Source organism: Vulpes vulpes, chromosome 5 (assembly GCF_048418805.1).
Source record: "Vulpes vulpes isolate BD-2025 chromosome 5, VulVul3, whole genome shotgun sequence".
NCBI classification, from domain to species: Eukaryota; Metazoa; Chordata; class Mammalia; order Carnivora; family Canidae; genus Vulpes; species Vulpes vulpes.
In genome coordinates, this window is record NC_132784.1 from 73,509,058 (window position 1) to 73,523,381 (window position 14,324).

Consider the following 14,324-nt stretch of genomic DNA (forward strand, 5'->3'; position numbering starts at 1 on the left):
TAACTCCCCTTCCCTCCTCCCTCCAGCCCCTAGTCACCAAAATTCTTTGTTTCTATGAATTTGACCACTTTAGAAACATGTATGAGTGGAAGCATGCAATAACAGTATTAGTTTTTAACATGTCCTTGAAAGTAGAGAAGCAGAAATAGATAGCATGCACCCAAAGTCATTCACAGACAAGGTGTGAAATCAGGATCATACTCAAATCTACAGGAAGCAGCTAGTTCTGATGGGAGAAGGTAACCTCTAGGCTGGGCATGGCCATTTTCCCTTAAAAAGCCATTCAGAGGCGTCAAACAGAGCATAGGGCTCATGCCACTAGACTTAGTGACTTCAGAAAAGCCCAAAGGTGGTGGAGTTGCCATAAGGATACTTCGCTTTCTAGTTCAGGGATCACCAATGATTCAAACACGTTGCCTTGAATGTACCTGCGTCATTTGAAGTTCAGCAATGTATTTGACCCTAAAGCAAAGACAGTAAGCTGCTCTTCACCAGGTCCTCCCTCCTTTCTCCCATCATATTAAAACCCAGGATTAACCTTGACTGTTGGGAGGGTGACTGGTACCTCCTAGCTCTCTGAAGTCAAGCTAAGATGCTCCTGTGTGGGTAGATGAAGAGGCTGAGGCCCATTTTCATCACCATTCTGGAGACCTGCCCTTCTTCAATATATATGTCCTAATGAAGCAATTATCTAACACTTACACTAATGATGTAATTGGAACAAGTAATTATGAAAGCAGAACATCCATTTTTAAAGAAATGAATATTATTACCTTTCTTCCACCCACAAACATTATTTAAGACAAAAACAAATAAGCTCACAAGAACACATGCTACTGAAAGATTATCAGGAACAACATTCCAAAACCCACAGCATTCAAGAGAAATACAGAAAAAAAGCCCAACAACCTCCAAATGAAAACAAAAGTTAAAAACCTAGCATTCATTCCCACCAGGCAGGATTTCCTCAAAGCCTCTACCTCTGACAGAAGACACGCAGGTGGATAAAAGCATTAAGAACTACTCTAGCTCCACTTCCACACCCCCCCACAACCTGGCATTTACTCCAGGACCCCACCACCTCTGTTTTTGGGAGGATACTGGCTTAGGCAGGTCCCTGAGAGAAGCCAGGAAAGAAATTGGGGAGGCTGTCATCCTCTCAACTGTTGCACAGTGGAGCTGCTCAAGGGGGTACCTCAGCAGCAAGAGGATGGGCAGAGAGACGGGGGAGGGCAGGAGGAGGACTGAGGGAGAAAGAGGTGAGAGAGAAAGATGAACAGAGCATATGACCGACTCAAACACTGAACGGCTCTCACCAATCACTTGTCTTAAATTGCTGAGATTCCTGCAGCTTTTATTGTTTGGTGGAAGCACAAGTGAGCTGAATTGGACCAGAGGGTCCTGGGCTTGTCAGCAGCAGGAGGGAAACGACCTTTATTGCTGCAAAGAGGATGCAGATTTCAAAAGCCTAAAATCTGCAATGAAGGGAAATGGAAATGTGCTGAACGTGGGTTTGACTGGCAGCTTTCCTCATCTGTCGATCACAGGGTAATAAACACTGGGAGATGGCAGAAATGAAGATAAATGCTTTCAGCAGCACCATTCCCCACCCTCCCCTCCTCTTCCGCCCCCACTCAGCACATGACAAGAGTTAAAGCAAGAAAATAAATCAGCTTCTTAACCAACTCTTTTGTTAAAACTTTCCTTACAGGCCACCTACACGTGAATTATTGCTCTATGAGCCTACATTCTCATTAGGGAGCCCAGTTTGTAATGGGTGAAAAGCTCCTGTCAAATCACACCTGTATATTTCAGGGTACAGCATTACCCAGCTGAGTCAGTCAGGGCCAACATGAGAGAAAGAGGCCAGGGCCACTCCCAGAGGGGAACACAACACCCTCCCACCTCCACCTCCACCCCACAGGGTGAAGGTCTCTAATCCAAAGCCTGGCTCACTCAGTTTAGAGGAGACTTTGGAGTGCCAAGGGCAGCATGTTGTCACTTCACTGCAACAACTGCCACATTACTATTGAGCCAGGGACAGAAAAGCTAAGCTCCGAGGGCTAACAAAAAGCTCCCGGGGCTTGGCAGTCGAAAGTAAAGTCGATCAGAAAGTGTACTACAGAGGAGAACACTCAGTCTTGAGCATCAGCTTCACATTCACTTTGGAATGAGAGAAACCTTTAAAAGGTGAATGATCTTACAGGTTTCCCACGAGTAGGTCTAAGGGAAGTATCGTGTATTCTGTGACTGACATTGAAATAAAGCATCTAGCCAACCTGGTTTTTGTAACGAGACTAGGATTTTTTAAGTCAGATGAAAAGGTCAGCAATTCTTAATGCTTGTGGCAGTTGCTTATAAGAAGGTGGTTGGAATTTTGTAAAAAAAAAACAAAACAAAACAACAACAACAAAAAAAAACCACTACATCCTGATTCTGCCAAAAATCTTAGTAACTAGATCATTTAAGACATTTGAAAAGATACTCTACTCTACTGGCCCAGCCAGGCTATTTCCCTCTAGATCCTGAAATGGAAAGATTCCAGACCTTTGTTTTAAAGAGCAGGCACCAACTAGTAGAAAGTCTGGAGCAAAAATAAATGGGAGAAAGCGTGGTGACTGGGTCTGTTTCAAACCACAAACTACTCAGAAGCTTGAGTAGTCCCCAGAGTCATGCATATGCTGTGGGATCCTAGGAGATCAACACTTGTCACATGAAGATAGCGAATTTGAAATAGTTTCTAATTAAAATCCACTGTTCGGACATTAATACCAGGCACAAAGCGGAAAAGCATTATTAATGAACCCCATATTGAGACACAGTTAAAAGGATGTACCTGGAATCTAAACAACAATCCAGATCAGCCTTTCTAATCTGTAAACCTCAATAAAATCTTATCTCCTCCTGAAAGCTTTTCTGAATTATAAAGAAATCTCTGCCCACACAACATTAACCATTTCTTTATTTTTTTTTAAGATTTTATTTATTTATTCATGAGAGAAAGAGAGAAAGACATACACACAGGCAGAGGGAGAAGCAGGCCCCACAAAGGAAGCCTGACGTGGGACTTGATCCTGGGTCTCTGGGATCACGCCCTAGGCCGAAGGTGGCACCAAACCACTGAGCCACCCGGGCTGCCCGTCATTTTCATAACACAAAACATTTGTCACCTTTTATATTATCTGGCTATAAGTAAATAAAGTTTGCTTTGAATTCAAGTGTTTATATAACTCTGTGTATACTTAGCCATCAATTTTCAGTTGGTACTACATGGTCTTTCCCCCTCTTTCTCTTTTTGTTTTTTTAGGGATGTGCAGAGGGAGAGGGAGAGAGAGAATCTTAAGCAAGCTGTATGTGGGCATGCAGAGTCCGACACATGACCCTGAGATCATGACCTGAGATGAAACTAAGAGTCAGATGCTTAACCAACTGAGCCACTCAGGTGCCCTTGCTTCCTTTTTAAGATGACAGAAGGGATCAATCTTTTTGACTTACATTTTCTTAAAGATCTTATTTATTTATTCATGAGAGACACACAGAGAGAGAGAGAGAGATATAGGCAGAGGGAGAAGTAGGCTCCCTGAGGGGAGCTTGATGCAGAACTCGATCCCAGGACCCCTGGATCATGACCTGAGCTAAAGGTAGACGCTTAACCACTGAGCCACCCAGGCGCCCCCTGAGTTACATTTTAAATACCGTACAGTCTTGGGACTTAGAATATCATATAGCAGACACAAAATATACAAGGGTAAGGAATACTGACGGGAACTGCAAGGAATGCCATTGCCAGACTTATAAGCTGTTCCTTCTACAAGTGAGAAAATGTCACTTGTAAAGACTAGTCAGTCTTTACTGCTTATAATTATTATGGAGACAGACTGAATTATAAAGAACCAAATCATATGTGAAGGGAATTTGTAGTCCAGTATATACATCCATGGGACTAAGCAACCACAATTTGCAAAAGGAGCTTATCTCTAATTGTAAATAAACCTAAACATCCATCAAGAAGAGAACTGGTAGGGGCATCTAGGTGGCTAAGATGGTTAAGCATCTGCCTTCTGCTAAGGTCATGGTTTTGGGATCCTGGGATTAAGCCTCGAGTCGGAGCTCCCTGCTTAGTGGGGAGTCTGCTTTTCCTTCTTTCCCTCCCCCCTGCTCATGCGCTCTTTCTCTCAAATAAATAAATGAAGAAGAAAAGAAGAAGAGGAGGAGGAAGAGGAGGAGAACAGTTAGATTTTGGTTAATCACACTACGGAACACTATAGAGCCATTAAAAAGAACCTACACATACTGACACAGAAAGCTGTCCTTGATCTATTGTTCCATATAATATCACCTCCATTAAAAAATAAAATGGAGAAAACTATATAGATGAGTAAGTACACATATGTATTGATTGTGCACGGAAAAAAATTTAGAAAGACACATTCCAAACCAACCAGGAATAAGATGAAGAGACGTTTATTTACCGTGCATATTTTGATAGTATCTGAATTATTTACAACGAACCTGTATTATTTTATGGATTGTAAAAGGGCAGGTAGAGTGATGAGTTACCCTTTATAATGATCTACTAAAAAGTTACACATTTTGCTATTTAATAACCCCAATATTTATTTAACACATACATTTATTTGTTCCATGAAGCTAACTAGTTGAAGGACTTAAGAAAATATTCTTTGGTCCTGGGTTTGCAATAAAATTCACAAACGCCAAGTTTTCCATTTTCACTGAGAGCCCATCAGAATGGTGCCCTGAGATGCTCTTCATACATCTAAGAAGTGATGTTTTGTTAGCCAAATAATCTGTGCTATGTGATTAAAAAAGAGCCAGCACAATTCCATCCCTGGAGTAAATATCTTAGAGAAAATGCTACATATATACACAAGGAGATATGTCAAAAAAAGAAGTCTGAGGCATGCCATAATAGTAAAAATCTAGAAAACTTAATGTTTGTCAGTAAGGGAATAGACAGAAAATGTGTATATGTGAATATTAGAATACTATGTAACAATTAAAAGGAATAAATCAAATTAATCAAACTGTGTCAATGTGGATTGATTAAAAACATGACAAATTTCAAAAGTTGTAAAATGATACACGTGGTATGATACCCTTTATATAAATACAACTCTTCAAACACAAAACAGGGGTGCCTGGGTGGCTCAGTGGTTAAACGTTGGACTCTTGATTTCAGCTTGGGTCACTAACTCATGGTCCTTGGATTGAGCCCTGTGTCAGGCTCCTAGCTTGGCCTGGAGTCTGCTCCAAGTGCTTTCCCTCCCCCTCTGTCCCTTCCCTATCCCCCTGCTTGCACACTCTCACTCTAAATAAAAAACATCTTTTAAAAACCTCACAAAACAATGATATTTTATGAATATATTAAATTATAGGGGTGCCTGGGTGGCGCAGTGGGTCTCTGGTTTCAGTCCAGGTCATGATCTCAGAGTGGTGAGGTCAAGCCCTGAGCTACACTCCATGTTCAGTGCAGAGTCCACTTGAGACTCTCCTTCTCCCTCTGCCTCTCCCCACCCCTGTACTCACTCTCTCAAATAAATAAATCAAATCTTAAAAAAAATTATAAAAGATGGACTGCAATTATATAAACCAAATTCATGATAGGAGCTGACTCTGTAGAACAGGAAATATAATTAGGGAAGTCAAAGGGAACTTCAACTGCAATGATTTTATTTTGAAAAACTGCGGTAAATAGGGCAAACTGGTTAACAACTCTTAAATCTCGGCTGGGGGTAGACAAATGCTTGATATATATATGCCTGTATATATGTTTTATGCCTTTCTGTATTGTTAAAATGTCTCAGGATTGAAGGGAGGGATAAAGGGGATAGGAAGGGAGGAAGTAAACAAGCAAGCAAGCAACTGGGATGGGGACACAAAAGAAAGACCTCTAAATGTTTTCCCACATTCTTAAACCTTATCCAACAAGGTATGGGCAAGGCAGTAATTGGCTAAAGTGAAACAGTTTGGGATATGGAGCCCACAAAATTCCAAAGGTGGGTAGAGATGGCCACATTTCATTTACTTAGAATTCCTGATTTAGTAAAGATTTAGTAAAGATTTTTGCCCATAGAAACTTGTACTGAGTCTTGATGAATCAGGTTTCTAACATGTACAGCCTGAACTACTGCACTGGTGAAACAATCTAACAGGTGGCTATGAGTGGCAGATGGTCACACAAACTTTGTACCCCACCAAAGCAGAGACTCTAAGACCACAGGCATACTAGGAACAGTCTGCTTGCATCAATGAAAAGTACAAACAGATGCCCAGCCCCAAGCTTTTCTCTTAGATACTATCTTGATGCCTTCTAACATCTTACCTTGAAGACAAGAAAAGTATACTTTTAATGCCAGGTTAGATAAATTTCTGAAAGGGGCCTGTGGCAAATTTTTAGTTTTAAAAAGAGATATTACACAAGGGAAAGCAGAAGAAGATTAAGATATGTTTTAGTCTTGTCTTTTCTGCCAGAACTGCTTATACGGATTTCTCAGGGAACAGTGGACCTGCCATAACACTTCAGGGATGCCTGCAAACCAGTGAGCATGGTGGTGCACACGGGTTTTCAAGACTGTTGCTGGTCATCATAAAGAATGCATAATAAGCTGCCAGCTTCTCTATAAGCCCCTTAGGGTATGAGTAACATCGTGAAATAATTTTGTAGTTAACACCAAGTGATGGGCCCTTGTCCCTTACAAAATCATCCATCTTCCCTTCTACTCTTCTTGCCCCAATCCATCTTTCAATGCCAGATTATTCTTAAAAGCAGAGTTGTGATTGCGTCACTCATCTATTCAAAAAATTTTAATGGCTCCTCGTTGCCTAAACAGAGGAAGATTCCTTGGTTTTCTATTCGAGGCTCACACTGTTCCTACTATGCAGAATTCCTTCCTCTCTCTTCTAATAAATGTGTACTAAAATCCCCTAATCCCCTAGCCCTACTCAAGTACTCTCTTAATTCTTTTTTTCTGAAGTCTTTTCTGATCTCACTACCTGATATGATTATCTCTTTGGAAGCCCTAAGCAGTCTGCTTATCTTTCTTACTCCACCTATTCCTTCTGCTTACCCCATGTCCTCCTGCCCAAGCTGGACTCCCTGCCATTATTCATTCTATTCGAGGATAGGTATAAAATTCAGTCCACCAGAGGTTCAACTCAAACTCTATACACCAACCATAGTTGTTCTGTATCTACTCTAAACTTTCCCTGAACCTGAATCCCCACAGTACACTGTAAATGGATTCTTCTGACGGAAGGGCACATAAAATTTTCTTATCCTTGGATGAGGTATCTTGATGCTCTGCCACAGAAGGTATACAGTAACTCCACATTAAACACAGATGCTGATGACCACTCGAACAAGTGTGACTCTCACTACTAGGTTGTTAGTCCCTTAGCAGTAAGGCTTATTGTAAATCCCTCTAAGAGATGTAAGCACCTCTCTGTCCTCGTGTCCTACAGAGCATCTTGCACAAAGCGCGTAGGTGCAACCCAATTTGTTCACTTAGAGCCAAAGTACCTTTGCCTTGAGAAATATCCACTCAACCATTAGGAGGACACTTCCTGAAACCCCTTTTTTGTTTGCTAAAACTCTAGGAAAGCACCCAACCTCTGAAAACCTACGTAGTACAGTAGTCAGGGCACAAAGAAATTGATGGTTACATGCAGAGGAAACACTCCCAAGAATTTACTTCCTTCATAACTGCAGCCAAAACAAAGCAGGGGTGGGCATATTTTTGACTGCAAGTCAGTATAATATTAAAAAGTTTCTGCATCTGGACTCTGGCAGATCCAAGCTGGGAGCAGGCAGTCCTCTTTGTCTGACTCTGCAAGGCTCTTGCCTTAAGGCCAACAGGATTAGCACAGCCATTTCATGCTCTGAAAAGTCAGAAAAGGCGAGATGGGGAGCTTTTCACTCGAGGAAATGCCTCGTAGTCAGAGATGGTTCTGTTTTTGTTCAAAAGATAAGCAGGGATGCTGAGGTTAAAAAGCAAAATTTCCAACAATGCTTAATGAAAGGTTTGGAGACAATGTACAGAATTAGGCAATGAGATAAATTCCAAGAAGAGAGGAGCAGGTGCCAGAGCAAAAATGCAGCAGAGAATCAGCACTAGATGTTTTCATGCATTCAAAAATTTCCATGTATTTAAAATGTCATCAGGACGCCCTGTGAGCACAGACTTGATGCAGCAATTAGGGATGCAGGCTTATCCCTCTTGGCACAAAATACCCACAAATAAGCTCCCAGTATAAAAGTCAAAAGAAAGCAGAAGGACTCTCGGTTGTCTCTGCACTGGGAGCAGCTCTCCTGCTACAGCCCCTCATCCCCTGAAAATGTACGCCTGTGCAAAGTTCATCTCCACCCCCTTCTTGGTCTGGAGCACCTCTCAGCTGTTGAGCCGATCCTTGTCTGCAGTGGTGCGAAAACCACCGGAGACACTGACAGATAAGAGCATCCGCAGCTTGGCAGCCCCACATCCCCTGACCTCACTTATTCCTAGCTGCAGCTTCCAAACCAGCGCCATTTCAAGGGACATTGACATAGCAGCCAAGTTCATTGGGGCAGGGGCTGCCACTGTAGGGGTGGCTGGCTCTGGGGCTGGAACTGGGACTGTGTTTGGGAACCTCATCATTGGTTATGCCAGGAATCCCTCTCTGAAGCAATAGCTCTTCTCCTACACCATTCTGGGCTTTGCCCTCTTGGAGGCCATGGGGCTCTTTTGCCTGATGGTGGCCTTTCTCATCCTCTCTGCCATGTGAAGGAGTCATCTCCACCTCCCATAGGTTCTTTCTCCCATGTCTTGTCTGCTCTGTATGTTCGTTTTCCTATACCTCCCCAGGTAGCCTGGGGAAAATGATTGGCTGGGGTTTGACGGAGGGAAGACAAATAAATACTGTCTCAATAAGAAAAAAAAAAGGCAGAAAGAAACACTTTACCATAAAAAATTGAACAGTTGCTACATTCTCTCTAGATAATTAACTATGGACCTTCCTATGAAGAGGAAAACTAAACTCAAATACTGTATTCAAGGACACGGAGCCCGTAGAGCCCGAGGTGAAGTTTAAACCTGGGGTCTACAGATGGAGCTTCAGGAGGTCAAAAACCCACTGAAATAGCAAATAAAACTGTGTGTGTACAGTATTATATTAATTGTGTATTCTATTTTCTGTATTTTATGGTGCTCTGGCATCCTGGTTGCTTTGCCTGCTGAGGGACTGCCCCTCCCTGGGCCAGCTAATTCCTAGAGATAGCAAACAACTTGCCTGCAAGCAAGCAAACCAACAGAGTCCATACAGACAACCACTTTCTTTATCAAACTCACACAGCAAACTGCTATTTCCTCTGCCCTAAATTACCCCAGGGCTAGGTATGGACAACCAGGGACAACCTCACAGCCCAGAGCCCGACAAAATTATTCAGGCTATCTAATCCTAAATTTACTCAGCATATCAACTCTGCCTCACCCATTCCTTCTGAAAACCCCAAGAAGGGCTCTAGCTCACGCTTTCCCTGCACCTCCTTCCTGACCGCAATACTTCCCCCACATGGCCCTGCAGAGTATGGTGTGTTCCTTTACTCTGGGAATTTTAGGTAACAGACTATCTTTTTTTTTTTTTTTTTTTTTTTTTTTTAATTTTTATTTATTTATGATAGTCACAGAGAGAGAGAGAGAGAGGCAGAGACATAGGCAGAGGGAGAAGCAGGCTCCATGCACCGGGAGCCTGATGTGGGATTCGATCCCGGGTCTCCAGGATCGCGCCCTGGGCCAAAGGCAGGCGCCAAACTGCTGCGCCACCCAGGGATCCCCTATCTTTTTTTTTTAATGGCAATGTTCTCATTATATGTTGGCTTTATCATACTTGAATAAAACCAAAATCCTGGGTACACTTTAATACAGCTACATGTATACCTTTTAGTCTGAGAGGAGAGTCCAAGCTTTTTAACATACATTCTTACAGAGTTCACCGACCTCTACAGGATTAAAAAATAGTGACTTAAATGTTTCAGGTCACACTGGAGCTCCAGTCAGTGGAAGAGAACATATCACTGATGAAGTCTTTCTAGGGCACAGGTAAAGCCAGGTGGTTGTTCTTCAAGTGCCAAGAGAATGCAGAAATTGCAGAGGGCTTTATTTTCTGTTTTTCTCAGTTCTTTGCAGTGCAGGGGATCATAAGGCAAGGGAGTATAAAGGGAGAAGGTTCATAAATCCCTGAAGTGGTGATGGTAGTAATAAATTAGCATTTCTCTCAAATAATACAAAACTTCTGAAATGCTTAAAAATCCACAGCATTTGGGAGATTAGGGATTGTCTATGTAATGTTCTATAAAACAACTAGCACACTGCCTATCAACGACAGTATCACTGGCAAAGAGATAAAGCCTTGGCCTTCAACCTCACTAAGGCTGACAAAGATAGAGAGATTTTTTAGACCAAAGTACAGACTCTTGAGACATGCCCAGAATAAAGAACAGTGATCTCAAAACAGAAAGCTTTTTGATGGCTAAGTGAGGACTGAATATTAAACAGATATCTATCACACATAGCACTGTGGAAGAGGTATATAAAATGGCAATAAGATGTCCTTTTTCCTTGCTTGGAGCCTATAATCTATTTGGAGAGAGAAGACAGCCGTTTAGGAGGGGTCAGTGGGCTTGGGGAGGGGAGATTTGGAAAATTTACAGTGGAAATAGGAGCTGGGCTTAAAGGAAAGAGTAATAGGATCTGGAAATTAGGAGAGGAGAAGAAGGGCTCAGGGTAGAAAGAGGCTACTGCTCAAGGCAAGTCAGGATTCAAGGGCTATTATCAGTTCAGTGGAAGCAAAGGCTCATATAAAGAATATAAAACTCAGGCTGAAAAAAGACAACGAATTTGTCATCTGTGCAGCAGGAAATAGAAATCCTTTGAAATTTCTGTGTAAAGGAATTACAAAGTAGATAGCTTTTAAATTTTAATTTTTATCAAAGCACTACATACACATAATTTTAACAGTTAAAGAGTATTACAAGACTAATAAAGTCATATAAGCAGCCTCTTACCCCATCCTCTCCCTGATTTCTGCTCTCTAGAAGCAATTACTTCTCAAATCTTTTAGCTGTTTTTCTTCTGATAATTAACTGTCATATTTCTACCGTCACTAAATTTTCCATTTTGGCTATTATCTACTGGCTTCCTATGATGGGAGATGATTTCTTCCACCTTCTTTCCTCCCCCATCCTTCCAAAATAGCTTTAACACATTTTTAGGTTAAATAACATTAATTATTTACAGTACTAGGACTATATAAATATTCACAGCATGCAGGAATAGTATAGTAAGCTTGTATTTCTTTCACATACAGTTTTGTTTCTTCGGTGGGAGAAAGGCTCTTTCTTGTCACTCACAACTCATCTCTTTCCCTTTCTCTCTTTCTACAATGAGCATGTATTTTTAATTCGTTCACTGTCATTTTAGAGGGGATTTAGGAGAGGGTGGGGATAAACACAGGTGTTCATTCCTTAATGTTTACCAGAAGTCTGATCACATTTTATGAAGTGTACTCTGGTGAAGTATTTCAGAGGTGGGACAACAAGAGGCAGGGCACCACCAGTTAACAGAAACAGGGTTAGAACAGTGAGAGGAGAAAGAAAGGAACAGTGAGAGATTCTATCAGGGATGAACCATCTGAACACAGCAGGAGAACAGAAGATGGCAGAGCTGGAGAGAAGTAAGAATCCATAAAAACTCAGGGTCAAGAAGAATGTTGGTGGCATTAGCAAAAACAGGGAGGGGAAAAACATTATAAAAAAGAAAGTTTGGTTTTTGAAACATTAAACAGAGGATGGCTGGGGGCCATCCAAAGTGAAAAGAATTTATTAAAATGTCTGAGTTATTGGAGTGCCTGGGTAGCTCAGTTGGTTAAGCATCTGCCTTGGGCTCAGGTCATGATCCCAGGATCCTGGGATCCTTTGTCTCGTTGCCCTGTCCCTCCATCCTCAGTGAGGAGCCTGCTTCTCTTTCTGCCCCGCCTTCCCCCCCCTCCCCCGCTCCTGCTCGCTGTCTCTCAAATAGATAAAAATCTTTAAAAAAAATGTCTGAGTTATTTTCTTTAAAGTGACAAGTAGGAAAACTGAAGAAGACGAAAGCAAACAGGAAAGATGGGATGAAGCTGGTGGACAGGAGGAAAGGAAAGCTTTTCAAAGAGAAGTGATCAAAGAACACTGTTTAAGAGAGAGTAGTTCTTAAACAAGTTGAACACAGAGCTACCATTTGAACCAGCAATTCCACTCCCAGGTATATACTCAAGACAACTGATAACATATGTCTGCACAAAAACTTGTACATCAATGTTCATAGCAGCATTATTCATAACAAGTCAAAAAGTGGAAACTATTCAAATGACCATCAACTGATAAATGGGTAAATGTGGCTTATCCATGCAATGGAATATTATTTAGCTACAAAAAGAAATGAAGTACTGATACACACTACCACATGGATGAACACAGGATGCTAAGTGAAAGAAGCCATACACAAAAGACCACATATTGTATGATGCCATCTATCTGAAATATTCAGGAGAGGCAAATCCAAAGAGTCAGAAAGTAGCTGCCAGGTACTGGGTGGGGAGAGAAGAATAAGAAGCAACTGCTCATAAGTATGGGGCTTCTATTTGGTGTGATGAAAATACTGTAGAATTACTCAGTGATGATGGTCACACAACTTCGTGAATATACTAAAAACTACTGAAGTGTACACATTGAAAGGGTGAATTTTATATGTGAATTGTATCTCAGTTAATAAAAAAGAGAAGTAAAAATGAATGAGGACTAGGAGAAAGTCACTAATTTAGGAGCTAAATCACTGTGATGGAACAAAAAAGGTAAGAGATCACCATATTCTTATAGATGAAGTTGAGAGATCAGTAGAACCAAAGTAAAGAGGAAATCTTAAAAAACTGTGTCACTCAGCCTAACTATATGTTCAAATATCTCTCCCAAGAATTTGAAGCAGCTCTAAAATCACCTTAGAACGGAAGAGAGAAAGGGTTTTGTGAGCTTTTAGTTAATTTAATAATATCCACTGAGGGATTTCAATGTATAAGAACTTAACTAAAATGCAAATTTTTACAACCTAAATTGCATCAATTAATTAGGGAGCCAAAATTTGATTCCAAACCTTGAATGATCTGTTCACTTGGGAAAAACATGAATCTATACCCCCAGGACACATGATAGTGAGAAGTACACAGCAAGTCCTCAGACATTTGTTGAATGAAAGAATGTTGGCTGAGAAACAGTGCTGCCTTCTGGGAATGGTATGTGAACTGTAAAAGCAATGGGTGGCAAAGGTGAAAAGACTGCAGTAAGCAGTGTATGCTGGTAGTCATAAAAACCAAGAAGGCCCCTGTATCACTCATAAGGAAAAGGAAGATGTAATCAAATGTTAGATTTAGTTGGTTTAGGCTTTGTACTTCTCTACATATAGCTGTAATATATTTTAATTTAAAGTGCCCTAGGTAATAGGTTTGGTTGTATGTTAAACTTTAGCTCCTAACCCCTTCCTCCCCACGATGAAACCATTGTTTTTGTAAAAGGATTTTTTTTTATTACTTTGAATGTCTTAGGAATATAACCCTTGCATTACAGCAAAATAGGTTATGGCAGAAGCACTAGGGACTTGAAATATGAAAAACAAAAAACAAATTAGACTGGAGGGAACTAATAACCTAGCAGGAGAAAGAAAATATGTACACAAATATGAGAAGACAGGAAAAATATTGTAAATACACTGTACATCCTAAGTACAATTTGAAGCTATGTTCCCTTGACAGTAAAATAATTCTAAGAGTAAGACACAGCAACATATATTTCACTTTTTAAAGTTATAATCATCTTGGGCACCTGGGGGGCTCAGTTGGTTAAGTGGCTGCCTTCAGCTCAGATCATGATCCCAGGGTCCTAGAGCCCTGCATTGGGACACCCTGTTCAGCAGGGAGTTTGCTTCTCCCTTTCCCTTTGCCTCTCTTCCTGGCTTGCACTCTCTCTCCTGCCCATTCTCTTAAATAAATAAATAAAAATAAAGTTACAGTCATCTAATACCCATACCTTGCATTCTGTTATAATTGATCACTGTGATTTATGTTTTTCTTCTTCTTTTTTTGAAGATTTTATTTATTTATTTGAGACAGAGAGAGCAAAGGGGGGAGGAAGAGGAGTGGCAGAGGGAGATGCAGAAACAGACACCCCACAGATCAGGGAGCCAAATATGGGGCTTGATCCCAGGACCCTGAGATCATGATCTGAGCCAAAGGGAGATGCTTAA

At 41.1% G+C, this 14,324-nt stretch overlaps 1 protein-coding gene and 1 pseudogene across 13 annotated transcripts in view; one reads left to right on the forward strand and one right to left on the reverse strand.

Moving 5' to 3' along the window:
* The window catches only part of AMBRA1 (autophagy and beclin 1 regulator 1), a 171,862-nt gene that overhangs the window by 56,162 nt on the left and 101,376 nt on the right, over positions 1-14,324 (reverse strand). The gene's annotated exons all lie outside the window — the stretch shown is intronic.
* On the forward strand, positions 8,314-8,778 carry LOC112924091 (ATP synthase F(0) complex subunit C2, mitochondrial pseudogene; annotated as a pseudogene).